A 10705-nucleotide genomic window follows, 5' to 3' on the forward strand; every position below is an offset into this window, starting at 1 on the left:
GGCCATGAAAGAGTAAATGCTTTTGAAAGCTTTGCCAATTAAGTTTTGGTTGTGCCGTTAGTTCTTTTTACCAATCCTGAGGATTGAGAATGGTAAGCACAGTAGAAATGCTGCAATATTTGCCAAATATTACAAATAGATTTGAGTTCCCCAGTCACTGTGTAACTCAGGAGGAATTCCTCAAACAGGAATTTATTCTTTTCAATAATAATTTACCTAAAGCCATTGCTCTTCTGCAAGGAAAAGCCTCAAAACAATGTGAGAACATACAGATCATTACAAGATATATTTATCCTTGAGATAGTGGTCCAATTGTCATACCTCAAAGGGTCTCTTAGGAAGGGGAAAGTGGCCTCATGACTCATGAAGTGGCTTCTCTGGATTATACTTTGGGCATATAGCACAACAAGTAGAGGCCATATGAACCCTTGGGAGAAAGTTTCCAAAAGTATTATTTTTCCCTTTTGCTGTAACCTATATATATATTTTTCTTCTTCCGTGGTTATTTCTTAAGCCTGTAGAAGGAAATATTTTTTACTGGATTAGCAGAGTTAACAGAAAGTAGCAGGGATTCTTGAGGCTGGACAGCATATACAGCTTGATAACCATCCTTGTTTATCATTTAAGTAAGACCTATTTGTAAACCTAAATAAACAATAGAATGCAGTCGTGGTCTTCTCCCCTTGTGATATTGGAAGCAACGTAGCTGATGCAAGGTCGGTGAGCCAACGAGTCAAAAGAAAGATTTTTTTGGACTCTCAACGTCTGGCAGTAGTGCTCTTTTATTTAGAGAATAGCATGAGGACAGGACCCATGGGCAGTGAAAAGCTACAGGCATGGAGACAGGACCCACGGGCAGGAGGAGCTGCTGCTGCAAACATGGGTTGACAGTAGAGCTAAAGCTAAGGCATAGGTATGTGAGTTATCTCTTTACAAGACAAAGGAAAGAATATATAAAAAAGTTAAAATGGTATCAGTGCAGGTGGGGTCTGGCTATTGGGTGGTCCTATAACTTTTAGATAAGAATAAAATTGGATTAAGTAAATGCCAGAAGCCACCACCCTAAATACTATCTTCAGCTAAAGACAAAAGAGGACGTTGGTGGTGGGGGAAGTCAGCTACATGAAGTCACCAGAGAAGCACAATAAACAAGACTTAAGTCCTTGCCATCCCCATTAAGAGTTTCTAGATATAAGGTCATCCTCCCTTCCTCCTGGTGCAGAGAGGAGGCACCCCACAGATGGAGACTTCCTTCACAAATGCAAATGTCTCCTATCAAAGGGCAAGCAATTTCCACTCCTCAAAGCCTCCTCCTCATCTGCAGTTTCAACAGTAACCAGCCTAAAATAATCCTCATCAGTAGCAAGGTTAAAATAGTGAATAATATTTACCTACACAATATAACCTAAGGTTTATCATCATTTATTTCACAATGCTTCCCATGCAATTTAGCATTCCAAACAAGCCTAATTAGTATCCCTCCTTTATGGGAAGAGAGAACAAATTTCTTTGAGAAGTCCCAGGGGCCCTCTGAAAATCCTCAGAGAAGTTCTCTTCCTTTATCCAGGTCAAAAGAAAACCTTTATTTAGGACATGACTATTTGTTTGAGGGAGAAGCTTATCAAAAATATCAAAAGATTTTTAAACACTTACTTAAACAAGATCAAGAGGTTGCTGATCTTGCCATTGTAAAACAAGGGTCACTGAAACAAGGCTCATAATATTTAACCAAAGTGACAACAGCAAAAAAAAAAACAAAAAACCTTGATAGAGAGATCTGTCTTTTTGTACATAGGAAATTACCTTAACAAAACATAGATCTTCTGTAAACTTACTCAGAAGGAAAAACTTTTTATAACCTCTTCATCAAGAGCAGACTAAGAGTTTAAGAAAATTATCCTTTTAAGAGAGAAAGTCAAATTCTAATTTTTGTGCCAGTTTACTTTTTCATATTAAAATCCATATACTTAATTAGATTCATTTCAATCTTAGCCAACTCGACCAGGCATAAAACTCTTTTCAGAATTTCTTTCACACAGACCTTCTATAACTTTCTTTTTACATTCAGAATTTGTCCCATGCTTTCTTTCTTCCCTTCTAGTACATTAGGACAAATTTATCTTTCCTAACCCATCAAACAAAATATTTCCATTCTTTATACGCTCTTTACTGAAAACATACATTTTAACTTTCCTTGAATACAGGGCTGTTTTCTTATTAAATTTCCAGTAGCTTTAATTATATATGTTAATTAGAACTTTTAACACTTAACATTCCCTAGTAAACACTAAAAAGGTAAGCAATTATGAAGTGTCTTTTTATCAGCATTCCAAACACTTTTCATAATTTCTAGAGACACGCCACTTTACAGTAAAACACCCAAAGACTTTTAGCCCCTCTGCAATAAGAAGGCAAAAGTAGATAACTCAGATACACTTAGCAATAATGTTTCAGTGTTCTATCCAATCCAAAAATGACCCAGATACTCAGATTTTTATCATTTAACTTAGCAAAACTCAAGATTGTTACCAAAAAGAATTTGGAAGCTGTTTTTTCCCCAAGTATACGGACCATAAAAGTTATTTTACCCACTTTTATCTATTTAAATCATTTGTTTCCAACAATTATGTTCAAGTTACCCACAAAAACCTCATGAGACATTACACAAACAGCTATCATTTAAAACTATTATTTTGCTGACAAATTTCTAACAGACAACATGAACTTGTTTGACTAGTAAACCCAGGCTGCACATCTGCACCATATTCAAATACCAACAACTTTTGAGGACATGCCTTTTCAATCAAACCGACAACTTACACTTTCATTAACCAAAGATCAACCTATATCATGTTAACTTGAAAGATATTTGGGTTAGTTCTATTTAGAAAAACTTTTTGTAAGCACTTTAAGTCAATTGAATAGAGCTCTTTAGAAATTGTACCATCCAGAGGTAAAATATAAAAACTTTTGTAACATATATAGACACACGTAGACAGACAGACATATAGAACAAAGATTTTCCTTAGATTTCTGAGTTAGGTGTTCTCATAGCAGACCACGGTGAAAAAAACTTGTTTTCCCAGTTTTTTTTTTTTTTCCCTCTTTCTAACTTTCTTTCTTTTGGCTTTAGCAATCTGGCTTGGGATCCCCCTTTGTTAAGCAATTGCAGTCACAGCATGAAGCCAACTGCAGTCCAGAGGAGACGCTGCCCATTCGGGAACTGATCGGGCTGTTTTAGAAGCTCGATTTCCTGCTTCTCTTTTAATTTTGTTTTGTTATAAAGTCAGAACAACTAACGACAGTGTAAGGGGTCAGAAGTGTGCTGCTTGTGAGTGTTACTCCCTATAGAAAGGTCGTAAACACTCTCTTACACGCCTTGGTTTCTCCCTCTGGCTATCCAAAAACCACCGTGGGGCTTGGAGCGTCGGGTGGCCAGCCCTTATGTGCACATCCCCGGATGAGCCTGTAATTAATTACCGTGAATGAGAGTGGCGTTCCCTATGGGACCGCTGCACGTCGCAAGGATTGATCCTCTGACACTCCCGCTGAGGTCCTTAGTCACCTAAGGACACCTTTTGGTAAAGGCCAGGAGGAGCTAATGTCCCTTTTCTTCAGAGCTGAACATGTTCAGTCTCTCATTTCTCTATCAAGCAGTTTGTTGAGACTTTATAAACACAATTCTTTCCAATTTAAAGCCAAATTAAAAGGACAACCAACTCAGCTCACTCCAAGCTCCCTCTAAGCTCCTGCAGCTTAGGAATTCTCTCTAGGTTTTTCTCCACCTAGGAAATGTACCAGTACCCCTCAAAACCTCTAGTCTTAAGACCTTACCCAGCTCATATAAATTCTTCGACCATCAACTTAAAGTAAGGAGGTCCGGGTTTCAGGAGAACTCACCAGGGTCACCTGAAGAATGCAGTGATCCGGGGGCTCAGTGGGCCCTTATTGGTACCGAATGCTGGCTCAGTGTAGATTCCAGGTGGTCTCGGTGGGTTTCTCTGAAATCCTACCAGCTACGCCAAGAAATGTCAATGAAAATATTCCATAACCAATCTATAAATGAAAATTTGGGAGAGTTTATTCTGAGCTAAAATCTGAGGACCGTGGCCCAGGGCCTTTCTTCCTGAAGGAAAAAAGGGCACCAAAGAAGTGAGGTATACAGAGTGATTATATACCCCAAACAGGATGTTTCACATATGATTGAATTGTCCCTCCCACAATAGTCACAAGATTGCCATGTTGGCAGAGCACTTGATGGACACAGCAGGTAGTGGGTCTGCTATCTCAGTGGGCGTAGCAGGAGGTAAGTCTATTGTCTCCAGCTGGGTGGTCACAGGTGAGCACAGCAATCAGTTTCTAGCCTAAGGAAAATGCTTAATCCTTAAGGAAATGCCAACATTGGGAGGGGGAGGGAAGTTGCACCTTTATCTCAAGGGCCTGTGTTCTTGCCATAGGGAATCTCTAAAGCAGATATACAATGCATGCTCAACGGCCTCGGTCAGGCCCTTTTGGAAAGACAAGGTCAGGCCACATTAGGTTTACACCAAATGGCTTCCTCATATTATCCAATATATCCTATCGCTTGCCATTTTTATTTGTCACCATCAAACTTTCAAAACAAAAAGAGAGAATGTTGAAAGCAACAAGAGAGAAGAAAATCTTCACAAACAAGTGATCCTCAATAAGATTATCAGCAGACTTCTCATTAAAAACTTTGGAGGCTAGATGTCAGTGGGCTGCTGTATTCATAGTGCCAAAAGAAAATGACTGTCAATCAAGAATCTTACATCCAACAAAACAGTTTTGTGAATGGAAGAGAGAGATTGTCCCAGCTGTTCTGGGAAGGCATCCCCAGGTAAAAGTCTGGAGAGTCAGCTACCATGACACCTGCCCCAAATTAAATGCTCAAGAGAGGCCTGCATGTTCAAATACACTGTTGAGACAATAACTCATATCTATTTGAATAAAGATCTCAATAAAGGTAAATATATGGTCAATTATAAAGGCCACTAGTAGTGTAACAATGATTTTTGACTGTATTTCTGTTTTCTATGTGATTTAAGAAACTAATACATTTTGAAAACAACTATTCATCTGAAAGCTAGTATTATTATAACCATGGTTGTAACTCCATGTTTTATTTTATATATAAATCAAAAGATTAATGCATTTAAAAACAATTATTAGTTTATCTTTTCAGGCATAAAATGTATAAAGATGTAATTTTTTGATATAAATAACTGAAAGGTGTGGGAACAGAGTTGTAAAGGAGCAGAGTTTTTGTATGTTATTGAAGTTAAACTGCTATAAGTTCTAATTAGAGTATTATAACTTTAAGATGTTAAATGTCATTCCCATGGTAACCACAAAGAAACACCTATAGAATGTATACAAAAGGAAATGAGAAAAGAATTTAAATATTTCACTCCAGGAAATCAGCTAAACACAAAGGAAGACGGCAATGCAGGAAATGAGGGACAAAAAAAGTGCTAAGGCATATAGAAAATGAATAACAAAATGATAGAAGCGAGTCCCTCCCTTGCAGTAATTACATAAAAGTAAGTGGATCAGGGGACAGCCTGTGGCTGAGTAGTTAAGTTCACACACTCCGCTTTGGTGGCCCAGGATTTTGCTGGTTCAGATCCTGGGCATGGACATGGCACCACTCATCAGGCCATGCTGAGGTGGCATCCCACATAGCACAACCAGAAGGACCTGCAACTGCAATGTACAACTATGTACTGGGGGGCTTTGGGGAGAAGAAAGGAAGGAAGGAAGGAAGGAAGTGGAGAGAGAGAGAAAGAAATAAAGAGGAAGATTGGCAACAGATGTTAGCTCAGGTGCCAATCTTTAAAAAAAAAAGAGTAAGTGGATCAAACTATTTAATTGGCAGACTCGATTAAAAAACATGATTTAACAATTTACTCTGTACAAGGGACTCACTTTAGATAGAAAGATACAAATAGAAAGTGAAAGTATAGAAAAGATGTTCTACACAAATACCACCCAAAAGGGAGCAGGGATGGCTATACTAATATTAGACAAAAGAGATTTTAAATAAAATGCACCCATGTTGATAGCACCATTATTCACAATAGCTAAAATGTGGAAGCAACCCAAGTGTCCATCAATGGGTGAGTGGATAAGCAAACTATGGTCTATACATACAATGAAATACTTTTCTGCCTTGAAAAGGAAGGGAATTATGCTATGATAGGAACAAAACTTGAGGACATTATGCTAAGCAAAGTAATTCAGTCATAAAAAGACAAATACTGCATGATTCCACTTCTCTAAGGTACCTAGAATAGTCAAAATCATAGAGACAGAAAGTAGAACAGTAGTGGCCAGGAGATGGGGACAGGGAGGAATGGGTAGTTATTGATTAATGGATATAGTGTTTCAGTTTTACAAGATAAAGAGAGTTCTGGAGATGGCTGATGGTGGTGGTTGCACAGCATTATAAGTGTATTTAACGCCACTGAATTGTACACTTAAAAATGGATAAGATGGTAAATGTTATGTGTATTTTACCACAATAAGAAAAATTTGAGGAAAAACATTTTTTCTCCCCCCATCCAGTCTTGTGACTTGTGTGTATATTCAGTCAGGCAAGGAGATGAGTAGGAGAAGCCAGTAGAGAGTAACTAGCACAGGCTAAAGATTCCGGACCACATTTCATACTCCTGAGTGAGAGAGACTTCTCTTTCCTGGTTTTAATCACATTGATCTCAATCATTTCAATGCTTTTTTCCAGAAAATCACATTAAACTGTGAAAAATATGCAATTAAGAAGACCTCATTATTGGCACTGGAAAACATGAAAGAGGGTTAGCTATGAAAATAACTCTGAGCAGTTGATTCACCATGAACAGATGATCTCTGTTGGTTTCAAGTTCCATGTCAACTCAGCCTATTCTTCAACATCTGCAGACAGGACCAAAGGAACTTGAAGAGAACATATGCTTCTTTGGAGACTTTAGCTCACAGCCCATCAATCTAACGGATAACATGAGGAAGAAAATCTGTTGAATATCAGACTATCTGGTTAACCTACGCTTGTCTGTTAATATAAAATAAATCAATATCCTTACCAAGTACAGATTAAAGTACATAAAATCATCGACTAAGCACTAAACAATATCTCAACATATAAAAAAGACCGGAAACGCATTGAGACGTCAATCTGAGTCTGACAAAATAAATGTAAAGGGAAAAATAATTTGGAAATTTAAATGGCATCTGTATTCACTGTTCTCCAGAGAAAGAGAACCAATAGGATATATACGGTATCTAGAATGAGCTTTATTAGGTGGGCTGGCTCACACGATTGCGAAAGCTGAGAAGTCCTAGCCTCAGCCATCTGCAAGCTGCAGGCCCAGGAAAGCAGGTGGTATAGCCCCAGTTCAACCTGAAGGCCTGAGAACCTGGGGAGCCCATGGTGTAAGTCACAGTCTGAGTCCAAATGCCTAAAACCCAGGAGTGCCAACGTCCCAGAGCAGGAGAAGACAGAAGTCCCAGCTCAAGCAGAGCGCAAGTTTGCCCTTCATCTGCTTGTTTGTTCTATTCATGCCCTGATGGATTGGGTGATGCCCAGCCTCGCTGGTGAGGACGATCTTCTTCACTGAGTCAACTGATTCACTTGCTAATCTCTTCTGGAAACAACCTCATAGACAAACCCAGAAATAAAGTTTTACCAGCTATCTGGGCATCCCTTAGCCCAAGTAAGTTGACACATGAAATTAACCATCACAGCATCTAATAAATTTGGATGTCGCCCATGTTGCTACTGTTGATCAAGACCCTCTTCTCTATTCTGCCCTCCTGCATCTCTCTGCTTGATTCCCGTTTTTGTCTATTTTCATTTCTCCCTCTGCTTCTTTCCTAGGTCATGCTGTTTCATTCTTACTGTGCCTTTCCAAGTCATCTCTACCCAACCCATCCCCTATCCTCTCTTTTACCATCTGTTTCTCCCCAACTCTCCCTTACTCACTCCATTTCTCTGGTTCTTTTTTGTCTCCTTTCTTCTCATCTCCTATCCCATCTAGACATTCACAGGGATGAAATTAATATGTACCTTACCCAGGAAGGCACACTTTCCAGTGGGCCAATGGGAATATAATCACACCCTGGTGGGCCCAGTCAGTTGGATGGAATTTGGAACAGAACACAGGATGTCAAAGGACAGGGGCCAGTCACCTCCCCCAGTCCAAGTTCAGGGGCCTCTAAGAGGGACGACTGTGAAGGAGAACACTGGGGAGTAGTAGGGCCTGGCTGCAGGAGGAGGATGTTGGGGGAGCATCTCCCAAGGGGATTGGGGCCTGTAGAATCCTAGGATGCAGGAGGGCATGGCATCCTGTGGTTGCTGTCCAGGGACTTGAGGGGAGAGGCTGGGGACCAGGGAGAGTATCCACCTCCAGAGTGGGGACTTCACAGGGAGTAGAGCAGAGAGGGGAGATGACGAAGGGCTTTAAACAGGATAGTCAGGCAGCAGGTGGCATCCACATGGCCAAAGTTAGAAAGGCCAAGTTGAGATTTTAACAGAAAGGGACTCAGTTCTGAAACTTGTAGCCAAGAGAACCCCCTGGAAGCATCTCACGGTGGGGCTGAGCTTTCAGCCAGCAGGATGGGTGGGGGCTTGGATTTTAACATCCACAGCAATCCCCCCACACACACCCAGGGTGTGCAGGACACGGAATGGGGGTACCCCAAAGGGCAGTTTTGAAGTGGAAAGAAGGAAACTCAATCCCCAGAGAGTAACTCTTACTGCAACTGCTTCCTGGGAGGCAGGAAACCGTGAGAGTAGGGTGGGGGGTCTTGAGAGGGTGGGGCCAGTATGAGTGGAGCCTGGGCTTCCTACCCTGCCCTGGCCTCCTCAGGTTCTGTCCTTCCTTCCCCTCAATGAAATTCCAGTCTCTGGGAGCAGATTCATCTGGAAGGTTGGTATCCAGTGGAGCAGAGCTGCCTCTATCACACTCAAGTTGAATGTTTCAACAAATGCAAGATAAAGTCTTACAGTTGTGAGGCCCACTTACATTAAATGCTGAATTTTCTTCTTATGTTGAAAATAGTTTAAGTTAAAAACACTTTTTGTGAGGCGTAAAGACTGACAAAGAGTTTCTCCTTGAACAAATCCTATCGGGTTTTTCTGAGCTCTTTTTCAACTAAGCCTGCCATTTGGGTGTCGATTTAAATAAAAGTAAACTGAATCAACCTCAAAAAATAATGTTTATTTGAGAATAGCAGAGGAATTGTAATTCAGAACAGCAGGATACAGCAACCATAGGCAAGTCCAAAGAGACAAAAGGAAGGTCAGCTTTTGTTAGGTTTTAGGAGGGAATTTAGGGAGGTTGTTTTGAGTCAAAGTTTACTGGAGAAGGACAAGAGTTCAAGTTTATGGTTGTTTCTTATTGGGTGCAAGCTATGGCTAGTGCATTGTTGCTGGGCAGGGAGAGATATTCCTTCCTTTTCTTAACAGCAGGAGATGAAAATCCCATGTGAAAAGTGTCCTCCCTTGTACCAGAAGAAAAGTAATATTCTCATCATCATGGATCAGAAGTTGAGACCGAGAGAATTTTATACAAAGAACTCTATACAAATAGACCTTGTTTTCTTCCTTATTTCTCTTGATTATTCAGGCAGCAATGAGTGGTACATGCATGGAGCTTCCCTTTCAGGGCTTCCTGAGTCCACTTTAAATGACATTTTCCTTTATTTATTTTTACATTTACCCCTTTCATCAAGATCTTTCCTTGAAAGCATTGCTGATCAAGTATCAGGTTGTCCATATTTAGAGGTTTTTGTTCCTTGGTGCCAGGAAGAAATTTTCCTGGTTGTCATGTCCCACATCAGAGGGAAAGTGCATAGCAATTGGAAACCATTGAGGCCATATCTGGGTAACAAGGAAGGGCAGGAGGGAGAGCTCTCAGGTACATACCATATAAAGTCTATATCTCGTCAAGGTGGTAAGCATTGGAGATTCTCTCAAAGTGCTGAGCTAACATCATGCTATTGGGGGCATAACTTTGCAAAGATTTGACAGACAACAAGTACAAAGCTTAAAAATAATTATGCAAAATAAGATGAGGATCAGAATAATGATCTCAGTTTGTATAACAGTCTTAAATTAGAAGCCCAAACCTGAAGATAACCAGCTAAAGAGATTAAAGGACCACATATTGTCAGATGAAATTTGTTGTAGCCAATGTGCTTGTTCTATGATTTTATGCAATTGGGTTTTTACTTCTTCAGAGAAACCTATCCATGTGCAACAAGTGATATTTACTGTCACATAAATGCCCCTTTGCTCAGCAAGTAGCTAACCGAGGGCTATGCAATTCCCAAAAATCCAAAATTCCTTAGCCAACAAGTCAAGTGATTGTTGTTGGGCTGCTCCTGCTTTGGCCAGGAATTGGATAATTCTCCAAATGTTAGGGAGAGATTTCTGATCATGCATTCATTGGCACTTACTCCAGCCTATGGGAGAAAATGTCTCCATACAGAAGCAAACCTGGAGCTTTCCCCTTTAGGGAATAGATTGGGAGATAAAGATAAGAGCATTGTCTTTCCAAGAAAGTGGGGGAGAAAATCAGGTGAAACAGCAACAGTGAGAAAAAGGTATACAGGCCTGGTTCAGTAACCTTGGTAAAGCTGTCTCCTTCTGCTGTCATCCGCTTTAATTCCTGGAAATCATCCCTTTCTG

At 40.2% G+C, this 10705-nt stretch overlaps 1 long non-coding RNA gene across 1 annotated transcript; it reads left to right on the forward strand.

Moving 5' to 3' along the window:
- Positions 1-5368: 5368 nt before the first annotated feature.
- LOC138922947 (uncharacterized) lies at positions 5369-7784 on the forward strand. The gene is made up of 2 exons (XR_011436083.1): positions 5369-5561; positions 6761-7784. It is a non-coding gene; the product is annotated as an uncharacterized lncRNA (long non-coding RNA).
- The last annotated feature ends 2921 nt before the right edge of the window (positions 7785-10705 follow it).

The sequence above is a fragment of the Equus caballus genome, unplaced genomic scaffold (genome assembly GCF_041296265.1).
Source record: "Equus caballus isolate H_3958 breed thoroughbred unplaced genomic scaffold, TB-T2T haplotype2-0000437, whole genome shotgun sequence".
Classification (NCBI taxonomy): domain Eukaryota; kingdom Metazoa; phylum Chordata; class Mammalia; order Perissodactyla; family Equidae; genus Equus; species Equus caballus.